Source organism: Acomys russatus, chromosome 2 (genome assembly GCF_903995435.1).
Source record: "Acomys russatus chromosome 2, mAcoRus1.1, whole genome shotgun sequence".
NCBI lineage: Eukaryota > Metazoa > Chordata > Mammalia > Rodentia > Muridae > Acomys > Acomys russatus.
Genome location: NC_067138.1, coordinates 13,165,232 through 13,175,230, shown reverse-complemented (window position 1 = coordinate 13,175,230; position 9,999 = coordinate 13,165,232). Strand labels below are relative to the sequence as shown.

Below are 9,999 nucleotides of genomic sequence, written 5' to 3'. Positions count from 1 at the left end.
AATGACTGAAGGTCTGACTCACCCATGATATGCACTGTGTGGATCTCTCTGATCCAGTTATCCCTAGCTTCTGCAGTCCGTGGCTCCCAGTAGTGTCTGTGGTCTCTTCCTTGCAGATCAGACACAGAGTGTATTCATCGCCACCATCTTGGCTCCTGTAGCAATAGTTTTAAAGATGTAAACAAAGTTCATTTCTATGGTTACTAGTTATTAAGGTAAAATTTGCATTTTGCAACTTCTGTGTATTTCAGGTTTGTTTTGTTGTTGTTGTTAGATTTGTTTTAGAACAATAAACATCTTTATTACATAAGCCATAATAATTTATTTGCCTGGGCTTTGGTCTTCCTCAGATAGAACACCAGCTCTTTGCTCTCTAGCATGTAGCCATCTGCTCTGCTCCAGTGGCCTGGTGTTGAGGCAATACAGGCAAGACTGGAACTCCTCCTCCAGAAGAGTGCTGATTTGGGCATTCTTTTTCCTCTCATCATATTTCTTCTAAATTTTCTTTGATCATTTTTTGTTTAAAATCTCTTCCTTCTCAGGAGTCAGCTTGGTCCCCTTCTTGTTGACCAGGGGCAGTACACAGTGGGACTTGTACCACTGTCTTATGGTTTCCTGTCAATAAGCACAATGCAGATCTTTACCAAGATCCTGGTGTGGACAATCTGGCTATTGGATGCAATGTAGACAACATCAACAACCCTTGTTTTACGGTACAGTCCTCAGAGGCCCAGATAATTTTCCCACATCCAGTCTCAGTGCATGGTACTTATTTCCTCCATGAACTCTGACTGTGTGTATGCCAATCTTAGCGTTGGCAGCAGGACGTCCCAGCTCATACTTCCACTTCTTGTGATAAGGCTTTCTCTTACCCCTGGTCTTGCAGCTTGTGCTAATTGTCCTGAGAGATGCCCATCGCTTGACATTGGCTGGAAAGAGGAAGCACAAAGCCTCACAGTAGGGTCTAGATTTGTTTTGTTTAATTAAGAATAAGACTGTCCTGTTTATTTAAAATTTCATGTATTCAGTATCAACTTGACTCCTCCAAAAGCAGAGAAATGAATTCTTTAGTTCACTGTTATGTGACTCACATAAGTGAGTAGTTTCACCTTAAAATTTGTGCATTTCTCTTTGGCAGTACAAAAGATAAAAGTAGGCATAGCTAATATTAGGCAAGATGATGCTCCAAGCTGTATCTCTACACTAACATGAAATTGATTTTTTACTATAACAAATAATATATATGTATGTATGTATCATGTGATATTTCAATTAATATGTACATTCTATAATTTAAAATAATAAACATATTTACCTAAACATTCATGATGTCTGTATAAGACATTCAAAATGCATTACCCTCACTTTGGAAACAACACATCATGTTTAGAAACGTTAATGTCATCTGCAGTCACAGCACAGGGCAAAATTTTAAAGCTTCTAAGTTAATATTCATGTAACTATTATCAAAGGTAACCATGAAGTCTGGTGTGTACACTGATTCTGCATCCACCCTATTATGTTGATAGATGCCATCATTAAAGCCTTCCTTAACTATGACAGACATCTTTCTTAACTCAAAATATTTTCTTTGGCTTTTGCAGTTAGTTATTATTTGCCCTATATAATTCATATATACTTCCTGTGGTGATAGGATCATTTTGTCTTTTATAGGAACTTATGCCAAAAGACACATAATTTTTATTATTTGTGTCTGTTTTATATATCACCTATAGTTTTGAGATGTCTTTATGTTTCTCTCATTATACCCCAATTCCTTTTAACAGCTGAGCTATGTTCCATTGTATCCTGCCTTGCTTACTTCTTGTGAATAAGATTTATATAAATTGTTGGCAATTTTTTAATTTACATGAATGTCTAAAAAAGCAAATTTATATATTTCTCTTGGGTAAATTCTTAAGCATGGAATTTCTCAGTCTTATAGCAGAATTATATTTAACTTAATAAAAAACTGCAAAGTAGCCTTGCATTCTGAAACCTCATATGTAACCTAGGACTCACGTTACCTAGTTATATATCAAGTATTGGTACTATCAGCATAAAATATTAACCATCACAAGATATGGAGTGATATTCCAATAGAACTTTAACTTGTAAACCTTTGAAAAGAGTGGAGGGGTTTGAGAGTATGTGTATGGCTGTATTTTTAAATTCCTTCTTTTATTGATTTTGCCATTTTTTTTTTTTTTTTTTTTTTTTTTTTTTTTTTTTTTTTTTTTTTTTTTAGCATTGGGCAGCCTTTTTCTCTGTAAGGTATTAAGACATTTTTACTTATTTTTCGATATATCTGCCAATTCTTTATATTACAAATTATTTCCAGTGTGTGACTGGCATTGTCATTTTATTATTCACTTTCACTATCTTACTTTTTATACCTAATTCATCATAACTTTTCTGTTATGGTTATTATATTTTGTCCTAACTAAAACTATTTTCTGTGTTAAGTGTAGCTATTTTCCTATAACTTTCACTAGGACTTTTGTGTAGAATTAAGTTACATGGATCCATTATCTGGTCATGCTTGTTTTCACACCTCCATATTGATATTCCATTGTTCTTCTAGTCCTCTTCAAAGGCGCTAGCCAATAGGTATAGAGTGGTGTCTGTGCTAAAGCTAGACAAATAAAGACTTGAACTCAGTTATAAAAATTGGATGTATATAGTCACATTGATGTAACATATTTCTTCAACATGTAAAAAAGAACAAACTTTAGATATTAAGGAAATATTAAAAAAGAAACTGAAGAGCTCTAACCGCACTGCATGGACTGGAACTACAATGCCTTTCAGCAGCCAAGAGAAAATGGAGAAAGGAAATGGAATGACCAGTTCGTATTCTCACTTCTAGAGAAGAGCAGCGTGTTCTAGAAAAGGAAAAGAAAAATGAACAGTCAGGCAGTAAAAATTATAGGAGAAACATTCCAGCCAGAATAAGGAAGTGAGGCCTCTACATGAGTTAATTAGTGAAAGCCTAAAGGACAATCATTCCTCCTCTGCTTCCTCCTCCTAGGAAGACCTGTCTGCACACTTTATCTTGGAAATATATTTAGTTGTCTTTTGTATAGAATGGGATACATGGAGAATGTATTTTCTTCTATTTACTCCTTGAGGCTGGGTGGTATATCTCAGAACAGTTTCTCCTGCATTAGGCAAAGGCAAGATGGAAAATTTAAGGCTGAGGCTCTTTTTTTTTTTTCTTTTTTTTTTTTTAATTGAATTGCCTTTAGTAATGTGTCTACCGTAATTCACTTTATTTTTTTTTAAATCTTTTGATTTTTTTTCCTTTTTTTTATTAATTTATTCTTGTTACATCTCAATGTTTATCCCATCCCTTGTATCCTCCCATTCCTCCCCCCCCCCATTTTCCCCTTATTCCCCTCCCCTATGACTGTTCCTGAGGGGGATTACCTCCCCCTGTATATTCTCATAGGGTATCAAGTCTCTTCTTGGCTACCAGCTGTCCTTCCTCTGAGTGCCGCCAGGTCTCCCCCTCCATGTCCTTTTTGTCTGACTGATCTCAAAAGTTTCTATCACAGATTAAAGCAATTTGATTATACTAACGTGGGGGTTGTCTGTAATTATTGAGGTTCATCGGGGCTTACCTACAAGTTTGGCTCTCACCATTTTAACAAACTGTAACCTTCTATTCACAAGTTATTTTTTGCCTTCTTATTTCTTCCTCATATCTGAGACTCTAGTTACTTGCAGGCTTTATTGTATTTTATTTTGTCATTATGCCTTAATGAAATGGATTCTCATCTTGTATTTTTGTAATATTTTATTTGAATTTCAAAGACTTATATGATAAAGAGATGCAAATATATCATTAGTTGTATTTTAGAAAGTTAAAAAAATCTAAATAATTAGCTAATCAAAAGCCAAGGTGCTGTGGAGCCAGAAGGATATGTCACACCCAGGATCTGCAGGAAACTATGGGAAGTAGCAAGCTTCTGCACGTGGGATCTGGCAAGCAAACTGAGGTCGCTCACAAAGACAGTGCATGATAGCAATCACAGAGCCACTTTTCCATTCCCTGAATATTTCTCTTTTAATGGAAAATATCTTATTAATTTTTTGAGAATTTCTTTTTTTTTATTAATTTATTCTTGTTACATCTCAGTGTTTATCCCATCCCTTGTATCCTCCGATTCCTCCCTCCCCCCCCCCCCATTTTCCCATTATTCCCCTCCCCTATGACTTTTCCTGAGGGGGATTACCTCCCCTGTATATGCTCAGAGGGTATCAAGTCTCTTCTTGATAACCTGCTGTCCTTCCTCTGAGTGCCACCAGGTCTCCCCCTCCAGGGGACATGGTCAAATGTGAGGCACCATAGTACATGAGAAAGTCATACCCCACTCTCCACTCAACTGTGGAGAATGTTCTGACCATTGGCTAGATCTGGGAAGGGGTTTAAAGTTTACCACCTGTATTGTCCTTGGCTGGTGCCTTAGTTTGAGCAGGACCCCTGGGCCCAAATCTGCCTATCATAGTGTTCTACTTGTAGGTTTCATACAATGTATTTTGGTCATAGTTGCCCTCCTTCCCAGGTCCATATCCACTTATATATCCCTTTCAACTTAGTGTCTTCTTTTTATTCCTTACCTTTAAATAACTTATTGTGTCCAATTTGTGCTCTCTGTACTTCACTTTTGGACAATCCACTGGAGTATAGTACACCTGTCAGGAGTCTTACCAATAAAGAAAACTGACTTTCCCTCTCTAGAAGCTATCAACTCTCCATAGATGCTCTGAAAAGGTGAAAACTATTTATCTCATTCCCTGAACCTTGGGGAAGGTATGATATTGATGCCCCATAGGTGGCTGCCCCATAGGTGACTGCCCCATAGGTGACTGAGCACTCTACTAACACTTAGTCCCTGTACTCGATCAATTCTGAGTTTCCACATTAAACACCTTCCACTGTACAAAGAAACTTCACTGATAATGTTTCAGAGATACACTGTTCTACCAGCAGACAGATAGAAAATTAAAGAGTAATTGTCTATTATGTCCATCTAACAGAATAATTGTAGTAGGTTCATCCATGGGGCATATGTGATACCCTAACATGGTTTCTTGGTCTGATTTACAGTACCTGTTCTGCAATCTTCCTGAAGGTTGGGGCTTAAATTCCATCAGTTAGTACTTCGTTGTTCTCATAATATCAGTGCTCCCATGTGCCTACCGTGTCATACTGGTCATTATTATGTTTCATTGGGTTCATAGATAAATGAGACTGCTGAGCACCTACTAAGTTACACTACAGGGAGGGAGCTTTCTAATCAGTACCAATATGATTTCTCTTAGTCCTGTGACTTATATGTATGGTGATTTTTGGACTAGGACCTTATCAGCAAGCCAGGAATTCTTGTTAAAGTTTCCTGTTCTAAAAAATTAAAATTAACTGGAATGATCACTTGAGAATTTTTAATTTGAGTATCAGGACATCTACTGTGAGACTGTATCTCCTAGAAATGACAGGGAACCTGTACCATTGTACATCAACAATACAGCTACTTAAATAAGACCAGAAAAATGACAACCCCATTAGACATGATAATAGGAAAGATGAAATCTCAAGAGCTTCTTACTCCTAGACAAAAAATTACAGGCAACTAATGACTTCTGAAAACAATATCATTAGCTTCTCCAAGGGTGAGCACTCTAACTGGGTATCCAATACAGTATAGTCAGCCATGAAACTATATACTAAATATTAAAAATAATCAGCAGGTTCTGTTTATATATTTATGCACATATATACTTATTTGTTTATATGTACCAATAGTATCAAAGAAAAGGAACCATCATTTCAGGGTCAGTTGGTGCATATGAGAAAGAGTGGATGGAGGAAAGAGTAAGTGATGCAATTATGTTGTAATTGAAAAAGAAACTATCGCTGACCCTACAAGCATTGCAGGCATGGCTGCTGTATCATGTGTAAGAAAGTAAGAGGCTATGCCTATGCCTAATGTTGCAATCTGTGAATATCTCCATGATTAGTAGCCTAACATTCTATGAAGAAAAGCAGCCTGAGATGACCACAAGTCCAGTACCAGGATGCTCATACAGGGAGCTAGCTTAAAAAAACCACATGGCTCCCAGGACCTGGAATAAATTGGAGACTAGAAGATTCTTAGACCTGGGACAGAGGACCAGAGGCAGAAGTGGGTCTGAGACAAAGGACTCTCACATGTGTATTTTCTTAGATATTAGAATGGCCACTCCAGGCTGGTTCTGGGATTTATTTGCTTGGAAAACCTTTTACTCCAGCCCTCTACTCTGGGGTAATGTCTATATTTGGTAAAAATATGTGTTTCCTGAATGCAACAAAATGATGGATCCTGTTTTCACATCTATTCTGTACCCTGCATTTTTTATTTCATTTTTGTTTTTTATTAATCTAACATTTCTTTATTTTTTACATATACATTTATATTATTACATGTGTATACAATAAACTACCTATAGCAAGAAGAACCATGACACAATTAGGAATTATATAAATGTTATATTCTTAGTGTTTTGTATATTTGAGTTTGAATGCCTTGAAGAAAACATCTTTCCTATCTTGGTACATCTAAAATTCTGAATGTAAGTCAATCTCCATCACATCTTGGCATTACCAACTTAAAGCATATATCTAGACCTAAAAACATCTTAACTCCTAAACAACTAAGCTTCATTGTAAAACTAAGCTACCGGGTCTTCAACTCCATTAGAGACTTGAAAAGGAATAAACTTGATTACCTGAGTATGCCAGGAGTGCAGGTTAATAGCTTTACAAATGAGAAGATGAAAGAAACAGTTTGTACCTGAATAGTCACCCAAAACTCTCTATAATGTTGGAGCATCTTCTTTAGCCTTCTGGCCCAATACATTTGACAGACATGTTTGTGATGCAAGAACTATTGATGACATGCTTGCCCTGTCTTGCCAGACTTTGGCTAATATCCAAAATATATAAAGGACTCAAAGAATTAAACACTACTGAACCAAATAATTCAAATAAAAAATGGGGTATAGAACTAAACAGAGAATTCTCAACAGAGGAATAGCAAAGGCTCAGAAACAGTTAAAGAAATGTTCAACATCCCTAGTTATCAGGGAAATGCAACTCAAAATGACTCTGAGATTCCATCTTACCACTATCTGAATGGCTAAGAGCAAAAACTCAGATGAAAGCACGTGCTGGCAAGGATGTGGAGAAAGGGGAATACTCTTCCATTGCTCGTGGGAGTGCAAACTTGTTTAACCACTTTGTAACTCAATCTGGTGCTTTCTCTGGAAATTAAGAATAAATCTACCTCCAGATTCAGTCATACCACTCTTGGGAATATACCCAAAAGGTGCTCTACCATGCAACAAGGGCATTTGTTCAACTATGTTCATAGCAGCTTTATTCATAATAGCCAGAATCTGAAAACAACCTAGATGACCCTCAACTGAAGAACTGAAAAAGAAACTGTGAAACATTTACACAATGGAATACTATTCAACTATTAAAAACAAAGAAACCTAAAATTTTCAGACAAATGGATGGAACTAGATTATCCTGAGTGAGGTAACCCAGACCCAGAAAGACATGCATAGTAAATACTTACTCATAAGTGGATATCAGCCATATAATACAGGATAACTACACTACAACACAGAGACTGAAACATCAACCAAAGACCATGTATGATGTGGACTTAGACCACATGGGCTCAAATGTAGCACAGTACCCTTGCAGGTCCCACATGTGGAGAGTAGGGACTACTTTGGACATGCATTATGGCCACCGAACTTAGATCATGTCCCCCTGGCAGGACGGACTAGCCAGGCTCAGAGGAAAAGGTTACAGACTGTGTCTTTTTATTGGAGTGTTGAGGCCACGGATGTTAGTGACCAATGCTTGTTAATTAGTCTTATTTTGATGTTGATGGTGTGTGTGTGTGTGAGAGAGACAGAGAGAGAGAGAGAGACAGAGAGACAGAGAGACAGAGAGAGAGAGACAGAGAGAGAGAGACAGAGACAGAGACAGAGACAGAGAGACAGAGAGAGACAGAGAGACAGAGACAGAGACAGAGAGACAGAGAGAGAGAGACCATGAGAGCATTTCTATTCTTTTGATTTTGCAGTGTGGAATTACTTATTTTCTGTGGGTTTTTTTGGGGGGTGTAGTAAGACTCATTGTGTTGGGGTTTTTTCTTCTAGTATCTTCTATGGGGCTGGATTTGTGGATAGATACTGTTACATTGGTTTTGTCATGGGAAGTCTTGTTTTCTCCCTCTTTGGTGATTGAAAGTTGGATATAGTAATCTGCGCTGGAATCTGTGGTCTCTTGGAGACTACAAGCTCAAGCCCTTCTGACATTTAGAGTCTCTGTTGAGAAGGTAGACATAATTCTGATAGGCTTGCATTTATATATTACTTGGACTTTTTCCTTGCAGGTTTTAATATTCTTTCTTTGTTCTGCGTGTACATTTAGTGTTTTGATTATTATGTGGCAGGTGGATTTTCTCTTCTGGTCCAAAATATTGGTGTTCTGTAAGCTTGTTTTATGTTTATAGGTACCTTTTTCTTATGTTAGAAAATATTTTCTTCTATAATTAAACAAATATTTTATGGCCCTTTGAGCTGGAATTCTTCTCCTTCTTCTATTCTTATTATACTTTGTTTTTTTGTTGTTGTTGTTTTGTTTTGTTTTGTTTTTTTTGTTTTGTTTTGTTTTGTTTTGTTCATATAGTGTCCCATATTTACTGGATGTTTTCTCAGGGACTTTTTAGATTTAACATTTTCTTTGACTGATGTATTGATTTCTTCTGTTGTATGTTTTGCATCTGAGATTCTCTCTTCCTTTGCTTGCATCTGAAGTTCCTTTTCTCTTAGTAGGTTTTCTATGTCCAGGAGTCCCTAAATTTGTGTTTTCTTTATTGCATCTATTTTCAATTTCACATCTTGAACTATTTTATTCATTTCCTTAATGTGTTTGATTGTAATTTCCTGTATTTCTTTAAGGGATTTATTTCCTTATTTTTTAAAGACCTCTATCATCTCCATAAGGTTGGATTTAAGGTCATCTTCTGTATTAGAGCATCCAGAGCTTGCTGTAGTAAGATAGTTGGACGCTGATGGTACAGTACTGCCCTGATTGTTGTTGCTTGTGTCCTAATACTGGCCTTTAGTCAGCTGTGTTTTGTGGCTACTATAGATTTAGATGTTGATTTCTGAGTTTATCTTTCTTAGGTAGGTGGATTTGGGATGTTTTATCCTTGGTTTATATTTCCTATCTGTCTTCTGCCTTGTGTGGCCTTGGGTTCTAATGAGTCTTCAGGTCTAGATGGGTATTTCCTGTGGAGATTTTGTGGCTCTGTGGCATCTGGTGTTTGGGGTACTAATCTTGTCTCTAGGGTCCCTATTACCAGTGTGGCCTGGAGTCCCTGGTGATGGCATGCATCCAGGAAAGCAGGAGTTGTAGGGTGGAAAATGGAGTCAACTGAGTAAGACGCAGTTTAAGGGTGTTTGTTGAGTGTGCATTTAGAATATAGGGCAGGCAAGGTCTTGGTTCCAGGTCTTACCTGATTGTACCTATGCCAGCATGTCTCCAAGAAAGCAGGCTAAGTTGTGGGATGGGAAGAGGGAAACGAACAAAGAGTTTAGTTGCCCTCTGTTGGGTTTTCTTTGGGGTCATTTGGTGGGCAGGAGCTTGGAGGCATTATCTTGGGTCCCTGGTGCTGGCAGGTCTCTGGGAAAGCATGCAGAGTTGTGGTCTTGTTGTTATTCTTGTTAGAGAATATTTAGATCATTTCATAAAAAAGTTTAAGAATAAAAAATTTATAAACATTTTTACTAAATGTTCATAAATTCATTTATTGTAGAGTATACAAGATTGCTAGTTTTTAGCCTGTTGACTAAATGTAGCCACACAGAGAGTAAATTTTTCATTTAGTACCCTTGCCTCTGAAGAAATAGAGAAAGAATAACACTACTTAT

General features: G+C 37.1%; 2 pseudogenes; one reads left to right on the top strand and one right to left on the bottom strand.

Annotated features, from left to right (window-relative positions):
* Positions 1-302: 302 nt before the first annotated feature.
* On the bottom strand, positions 303-916 carry LOC127206025 (40S ribosomal protein S8-like; annotated as a pseudogene).
* A 5,003-nt stretch (positions 917-5,919) lies between these two features.
* LOC127207999 (uncharacterized) lies at positions 5,920-6,036 on the top strand (annotated as a pseudogene).
* Positions 6,037-9,999: the final 3,963 nt, after the last annotated feature.